Below are 8,513 nucleotides of genomic sequence, written 5' to 3' on the forward strand. Positions count from 1 at the left end.
GGAACTTTCGGTTCAGGACTCGGTTCAGGAACTTTCGGTTCGGGGGCTTTCGGTTCAGGAACTATCGGTCCAGGACACGGTTCAGGACTCGGTTCAGGAACTTTTGGTTCTGGCTCTTTCGGTCCTGGGTACGATTCAGGAACTTTTGGTTCATTACATGGTTCAGGGATCGGGTTCGGCTCAGAACACATAGCAATGTCGTTCCAAGGTCGTGGTGCAGCTCTCACTGACAACAAAAGAAAGTTGTTAGATTTTTATAAGGCGTAACAAAAATATTATTCTCTAACTGTATTCAGTGCTCATGATAAACGAAACTTTAAGCAACAATGCAAGCAAGAGATTTTCATTTCAATACCTACTACCACGTTGGAGAATAAATTACCTACGTAAAGAAGCGATAAGAGTCGTGTTTTAATGGTCCGTTTTACATGTAAATAATTACATACCTTCATTTTCTGCCACCAGAGCGAGCGTCTGAAAACAGGAGACACGATCACATAAGCAATTATGGCAACATTTTCAATAATCAAAAATAAAATTCCCTTTCAAACAAGACTATTACTGTATAAAACACTTGGTGAATCTATTATAGGATACGGCCTATGCAGCTACGGGCGAACATTCAAATGTCATCTTGACCATACATACAAGTTACAACTAAGAACTCTCAAAAAAATCGTACCATCAAAAATAAAGGAAAAAGTTTGACTGCGAGGGTGATCTCTCTTGCATTGAACAAACTAAGTATTTGTACCTGCGTCAAAGATCATATAGTTGATGTCAAACACTGTCGCGTAAACAAGTCTGCAGTCTGGGAGCATGTCATGGATAAACCTACACATTCAATCAAGTTCACCAAACCCCAGGTCCTTGTAAAAGAAGTCCGATATCTACCCAGGACGCTGGGAGAGGCCATTGAAATAAATAAAAAACATCCTTATTTCAACAGGGAAGATGGTTTCTCCGTACCACCAGTTTGGGATCCAGTATTTTATTGCTAAAGCAACATTGCTAAAAATCGCCGCGTGTATCCACTCTTAGATTCGCTTCGTCTTTCGATGTAATAAAAAAACCTGGAAGGTCAAGTTTATAGTCAAAACAACAGGTTAAAAAAGCGACATGCGAAAAACCGAAACTATTTTGACAATTGTCAGACTAAAGCAAAGTAAACTAGTGTGTCTGTTTGGATCAACACGAATATCATTACAGTGCCTAATGTCACCTCTCCTCTCTAGGAGAGTCTAATGGTCTACCTATGTAGACCATTAGACTCGTGCACAGCAGGGGAAATATACTTGTTGATATAAGAGCTCTAATGTACGGACATACGTTACAGTTTTAAACAATAAATGAAAATAGAATAAAATTCTTACCACCAAGACGACACCGAAGAAATGGACCACCCTTGTGGAACTCAGCATTTTGAAGCTTTAGATTTTAATAACATTTACGCTGAGTATATATATGAAAAATATTCGTCACGGCAAGTTGTTTAACAATAAGCATAATCAACATATTTTTTACGTGTTTGTTCATCAATTGACGTATGTGTTTTCAATTAATTGGTTGGAGGCATAAAATATTCTCATTGCTATCAACGGAACCGTGTAGTTGCCTGAGTATACCTGACTAAGTAATTACTATAGCCGCTCACGCGATACATGCAGCCGTAGACGCATACCACACCTAGAGGTGCCGGTGATGATTTTATACCGATTTATCGGATATCGAAGTTATAACAGGTAAAAGAACTAATACTAATTGCTATTTCGGTAACTACTCTAGCAAACCATAAAGTTTTTTATGCCTGGGTCTGTCATTTAAAAAAATAAACAACTTCAAAAATACGTCACGACAATCGTGTGTGTTATTGTTTGGGCTGGTACTTTCCGTGTTTATTTATTGAAAACATACCGTAAGTAGCGTTTTTCAAGTTTACCCTGAATATAATTGTTTATAAACTATACTTTAAGGAGTAATTTCATGGTAAACGTTAGAACCACTCAAACGGAATATTATCATATTTACCCAAGTACACCAAAAATTTCATTAGTGCTTTTTGCGGTGTATTACTGCATTTTATTTGAGATGTTTTTGTTGTAGTACGGAGGGTATTTATTTAGCAATGCAGAATAATAATTTTTATTTTTTAAAACTTGTATTTAAACTGAATCCTTTTCTAATTTGCGAAACCAAATAGCCGCCATTTTGCGGTAGGATGAGCGCATCGCGTGAGCGGATAACTTTCCTAATTTCCTCCAAAAGTAGCGTAAGGATATCCTAATAGTTTACATGGGCAGACGAAACCCTTGATTGCGAGCGGCACCAAATGGCCGTTGACAGCAAATTTGTTTTGCGTCTCGTGCCTTGAAACCTTCGATGCGCTCAGGAATCTATTTTTTTATCTTAATCTTAACTTCCTTCGCTTGCTCTGGTTTGAATACAAACACTCGCGTCAAACAACAACTTTGCAGCGTTGCATAACAAATAACTATTTTTTTTATTAATATCTAGTGACGGGACGAACAAGTCGTGCGCCTGTTGGTAAGTACACGCCGGTCCATAACAGTTGCAGTGTCACTCAGCTCTTTAAATCGCAAAGATCTGACACGCACTGCCACTGCGCCCGTCACCCTGAGACATAAAGTTGACAAGTCTCATGTGCCTGTAATTTCTTCAGCACCCTTAACCCTTCAAGACCGGAACACAGTGACGCTGACATGAATGCTTGGCGGCAGAAATAGATAAAGTGGCAGCACTTCAAATATTGATACTCTTAATGCTATAATGCATCGTAACTTTCTAATTGGAATTCTTAGTACATGTAAGTATTTCACCGAACAGTTTTATATAGCTCTCTTTGGTTTTCTTCATTAACTTGCGTTGAACCCTATTCCCTGCTTTTCAGATTGCACAGCTGTTTTGGAAAAATACGTAGTATCTGATTAGTCATTTTTGTACAATATCCTCAACTTCATACAGTGCTTCGTTTTAATATAATATTCAAACATACTTAATTGTCCAAAAACAAACAATCCAGCAAAAATTATACGAGCTCTTGGGTTTTCAATAACAACAATAATAATAGCGGAATAACATACGTACGTACCTTTATTTTTTTTCTCTAAGGCGGGACGCCTGTAAATTTATGATTGTTTTAATAATAAAATACAAGTTTATGACAGTTACGATGTACTTAATGATTAAACTACTTTTTTCTTTTCCTATTTTTAAAAGAATTAAAAGTGTTCAATGATCAAAAGTAAAAAACGAACTAAACTTGTGTGGTCTGATGGGCCAGCTTTATATATACAGGTGTCTCACGGCTATGCCACTTGGAGAAAGAAAAAACCACCTGTAATTTTATTATACCGATCGAAAGACTCAATCATAAGGATTGTTTTCTTCCAAATAACATAACATCTTAAATAAAAGGAAGACTATGAAATTTCACTTTAATTTGAAATTTTGTTCACTATAATCTCACTACAGAGTACTAAAAAACCGACCTCAAAAGTACGTGGAATTACGTCTATTTGCTAAGTTTCATTGAAATATCCCCTAGTTCGGCACTATACAGGACTTGATACTGGAGATAGTAAAAATAGGTATCACTACGACACTACTTAAAGCATATCGAGGGAAAAACGCCTTGAGTTGGATAAATAGCAAAGTCAACTAAATAATTGCTAAAAGTAATTGCTCCTAAATTAAAGTTAGGCGCTATTTATAAAAATGAATCTTCATGCGTGAACAGCCACCCTTAGAGGTGGATGATTTCCTTCAAAATAAAATGGGACCACTATGGAAGTACCCCCTTTCCAACAAAAAAAGAATAATGAAAATCGGTTCACAAATACCGGAGTTATCGCGTAACATATATACAAAAAAAAAGAAAAAAGAAAACAAAAAAAAAGAACATACGGTCGAATTGAGAACCTCCTCCTTTTTTGAAGTCGGTTAAAAATGGACAACTTTTTCTCTGACTATGCCGTGCTCATAACAACATACATTATCATTTCAAAGTGTTACTAATGAGTACAAACTTATAAAATTAATATTATAAAATAATAAGGAAATTCACAAAGAAGTTCACAGTCAAAAAGCGGCTGGCTGACTATAAAATAATAATTTGAAAATGTGTTCCATTTTCAAACGTCTATGTATTCTTTTGTTTTTTTTTAGTGAATTTCTTTTTCGATTTCTTGCATTGCAATTGTTGTGTGAATTTACTTACCAAGGCATTGACTTACAAATAAATGGACGACGGGTCTAATACAAAAACCACGAAAAAAATGTCCCAAGTCAACCTATTCGAAATTTAAATTGTTATGTCATCGCAGTGTCGCGCTGTCCGTAGAACAAATGAAGACTAAAGCGGAGTGTCGCGCTCTGTATACGATTTTAGCGCCTTACAAGTGCGGACACTTTTTAGCGCGGACCCGACGTCCATATAATTGTAAGTCAATGTACCAGTATACCGATAGAGAAACACCATCTCGATTTATTTTGAAAAGTTTGATGGATCATTTGAAAAAATTAGGACGATTTCATCGTCGCGTACCGCAGCCACAGCACCAAATGATAAACGTTAACAATGATGAACTCGACATTTTGATTTACTTTGAGGCGAACCCGAAGAATTCAGTGAGGGAAGGTGAAGAAGAAATTGGAATATCAAAAAGCAAAATGGTGTATTTTGCATATTGAAAAAGTACAAATTCAAGAGTCATGTTGAAGGGCGATTACTTTAAAAATTACGCCCGGGTGATGCCGAAAGACGACTTATTTTCTGCCACCAAATCGAGAGGCTCATCATCAGAATCAAAATTTCCTGACTAACACTATTTGTCGAGTTCTTAGGTTTTCGCGATTGTTACACATAGGAAATGGAACTATTTTTCCGGATTTAAATCGCGTATATTTGTTTTTTCAAACAAACCGACGTTTCGGGCCCTTTACAGCTCCCATGATCACGGTTGACTGAGGTGGTACAGTCTTCAACCAGTTATGTCTAATATTAATGCAAACCACCCTATTTTTTCACTATAGTTACAATAGTTATTAATTAAATACCTTATTTTTAATTTTACAAAGAAAACGTTCCAATTTACGCTACATTAAGTTTTACAAATTATTTTATTGAATGAATTCTTATTAAGTTCAATTTATTATTAATTATTAATAGAAATTAGAATAAACTAAAACATATTAATTAGTACTGCAGTCTTATGTCTGTTTGGGATTTTTCATTAGAGGAAATACTGGATCCCAAACTGGTGGTACGGAGAGACCATTTTCCCTGTTGAAATTAGGATGTTTTTTAATTTCAATGGCCTCTCGCAGCATCTCCTGGGCAGATAACGGAGTTCTTTTGCAAGGACCTGGGGTTTGTCAAACTTCATTGAATGTGTAGGTTTATCCATGACATGCTCACAGTATTGTAACTATAGTGAAAAAATAGGGTGGTTTGCATTAATATTAGACATAACTGGTTGAAGACTGTACCACCTCAGTTAACCGTGATCATGGAACCTGTAAAGGGCCCGAAACGCCGGTTTGTTTGAAAAAACAAATATACGCTATTTAAGTCCGGAAAAATAGTTTCATTTCCTAACATTATTTGGTCAGACGAGTCAAACTTCAGTAACAATGGTATGTACAACCGACGTAATAATCGTATTTGGTCCAGACAGAATCTATATAAACTAATGATCAAGTGCGTTTTTCATTCAACTGTTGGTGTGGGATTGTGAAAGACCGGGTTCTCTTAATACATTTCTACGAAGGGCATCTGAACACTGAAAAATATTTAGAAATACTAGAGATTTTACGGAGCGAGATTAATAATATTCCCGATGCAGAAAGACGAAGTTTCATTCTTCAGCAAGATGGGGCTCCGGCTCATAATAGTCGGAGAGCAGCGGACTTTCTTAATGAACATTTTCCTTCCTGGATCGGTACTCATGGACAAATTAAATGGCCTCCGAGATCCCCGGATCTAACCCCGTTAGATTTTTTTTTATGGGGATATGTAAAAGATTTAGTTTACAGGAACCGGTATGAGAGTTTGCAGGAGTTACAAACTGAACTTAGACGTATTATTTTAAACATTCACCATGAAAAGATAAATAAATCAACAGGAAGCGAAATTATGAAAAGAGTGAGAATTTGTATACTACACAATGGGAGACATTTTGAGCATTTGATAACTTAAATTGATTGATTGTAAGTTGCAATTAAATGTACCTAATTATTTTAATTAAATTTCAATTTTATGGTCTTCCTTTTATTTAAGATGTTATGTTATTTAGAAGAAAACAATCCTTGTGATTGAGGCTTTCGATCAGTATAACAAAATTACAGGTGTTTTTTTTTTCACAATTTGCGGGAGCGATTCCCGGTTCAGACAAGCGATTATTTAAAAATATTTGAATGCAGTTCGAATTGTTTTTAAAATCAAAATGAAGTCTTCTTTCAGTAAAATGTTCTATCATTGGTATTTAAGGTACTTTCCCTCCATGTGGCATAGCCGTGAGACACCCTGTATATTTTTAAGGAAGATCAAATTTTCTTTAATATGTAAGGCTTAAAGGCATTCATTATCATGCATTGCAGTCCGCCTTGCCGTCAGCCGCGCAGCCAGGAGACTGGTCACACTCTATCCTGTATATAGCCCACGTATGGAGTCTCGCAGGACGCATTACAGGTGCAGAATCATTACATTCATTATGAATGTAGTAGAAGCGTGCAAACCATCCTGCAGTCCTGTAATGCGTCCTGCGAGACTTATATGGAGTTTCGCAGGACGTATGTTTATAATATGAATACCTACCACATAGACGTGACGACTCACGAGAAGATACTAACCAATTAGCAATACTATACGTCACCGTTTTATACGCCCCTAGCAGTGTCGTGCGCTCGCGCAAGCCCCGCCCATTAAGCAAGCGCCTTTTGCCGTCGGCACATTTACCTACATCTAATCAAACATGTCAGCGGTCAAGCATTCTCTTCCTATTACAACTAGATCTATAACTAATTTATCTCCAGGGCATTGTGGATCAGACCCTACAATAAATAGATCTTCAAATATTAACGATGAATCGGATACTTATAATCTTAGAATAACAACGCATAGAAACCTAGCCCCCACACGCTAAGTGAGGCAAATTGAAGCGCTCCCAAAGGGCCTACACGAGCGGGCGGGCCTCCAGTGCTCAAGGTCAACTTGCACCGTGAGTAGCTCAAAAATTTTAACTAAAAATGACGAAATGTGCGGTAAATGAGTGTAAAAATACGTCAGACAAACATAAAATAGATACTAGCATCACATTCCACAAGGAAGTAACGCGTTTCCATGCAATTCCATGGCATCATTATATGTATATTTGTGTGCGTGCCGACGAGCGTAGATACAAGTTGGTTACGCCTACATGAATTTGATTTTTGCCTCACTCGTGACAGTTCGTTTGATATGAAACTATCATTCTATGCGTTATTATTCTAAGCTTATAATATATCAAAAAGACAAAAACGCACTTTCGACTCCCTTTCCGAGACTTCCCCGTCGGCTATGGTTGAAGTTAAGAGTATGTTTAGCGAGGTCAAACTCCAACAGGAACACAAATTTGACGCCCTAACTAGCTTCATGAATACTGTAATTGAACAAAATCAAGAAATTAAACATTCAGTGGAGTTTATGTCCCAGCAGTATGACGAAATGTTGACAAAAATGAACCAGCTTGAAACACAAAATATCGAATACAAAAAACACATAACACTACTAGAAAGTAAGCGGGAATTGATGGAAAAAAACTCTCGTGCGTCTGCAATAGAAATACGTAATATTCCGATATTAAAACAGGAAAACAAACAAATATTGTGTGAAATTGTTAAGAACATTGGGTCGGTGGTTTCTCCTCAAAACGGCATTCAAGAGAGCGAATTGCGGGACGTATTCCGAACGAAATCCGATGCGATCGTTGTTGATTTCACAACTGGTAGCGACGCGCTCATTGTTTAGAATAATATAGTTTTAATTTTAGAAAATAAGGTACATTTAGTTTGTTTTCTTTTGTATTCCACCTTGTTTTTTAATGCCAACCGCGGCGAGGTAGTCCGCTGCTACTCGCGAGCCGTACTGCACGGCGTCATTTGTAAACCGCTATTATTTTTTTTAGTAAATTCGTTTGCTGCAGTGCAAGTGATTTTTATTTCTAGCGCTACTTCGTACAACCAGTAACAACAACTATAATTAGAAAAGATACTTTTCTTCATAAAATACGGCAACACAACCAATTTAAAAGAGAATAAAAATCTAAATAAAAAAAGCTAAATACTCAGCATGTCAATCTGGAATGTCCTCTCCGCACAATTTATGTCTCAGAGTACTTGACTCATAAAGCTAAGCGACTACATTATCTGGCCCGCGAATATATAAAAAACAAACAACTAGGTATTTGCTGCGTGGACATCTCATGGAAAAGTTTATGTCAAGAAGAAGGAGGGAC

Source organism: Hyposmocoma kahamanoa, unplaced genomic scaffold (genome assembly GCF_003589595.1).
Source record: "Hyposmocoma kahamanoa isolate Upper Pololo Valley unplaced genomic scaffold, ASM358959v1 99330, whole genome shotgun sequence".
NCBI classification, from domain to species: Eukaryota; Metazoa; Arthropoda; class Insecta; order Lepidoptera; family Cosmopterigidae; genus Hyposmocoma; species Hyposmocoma kahamanoa.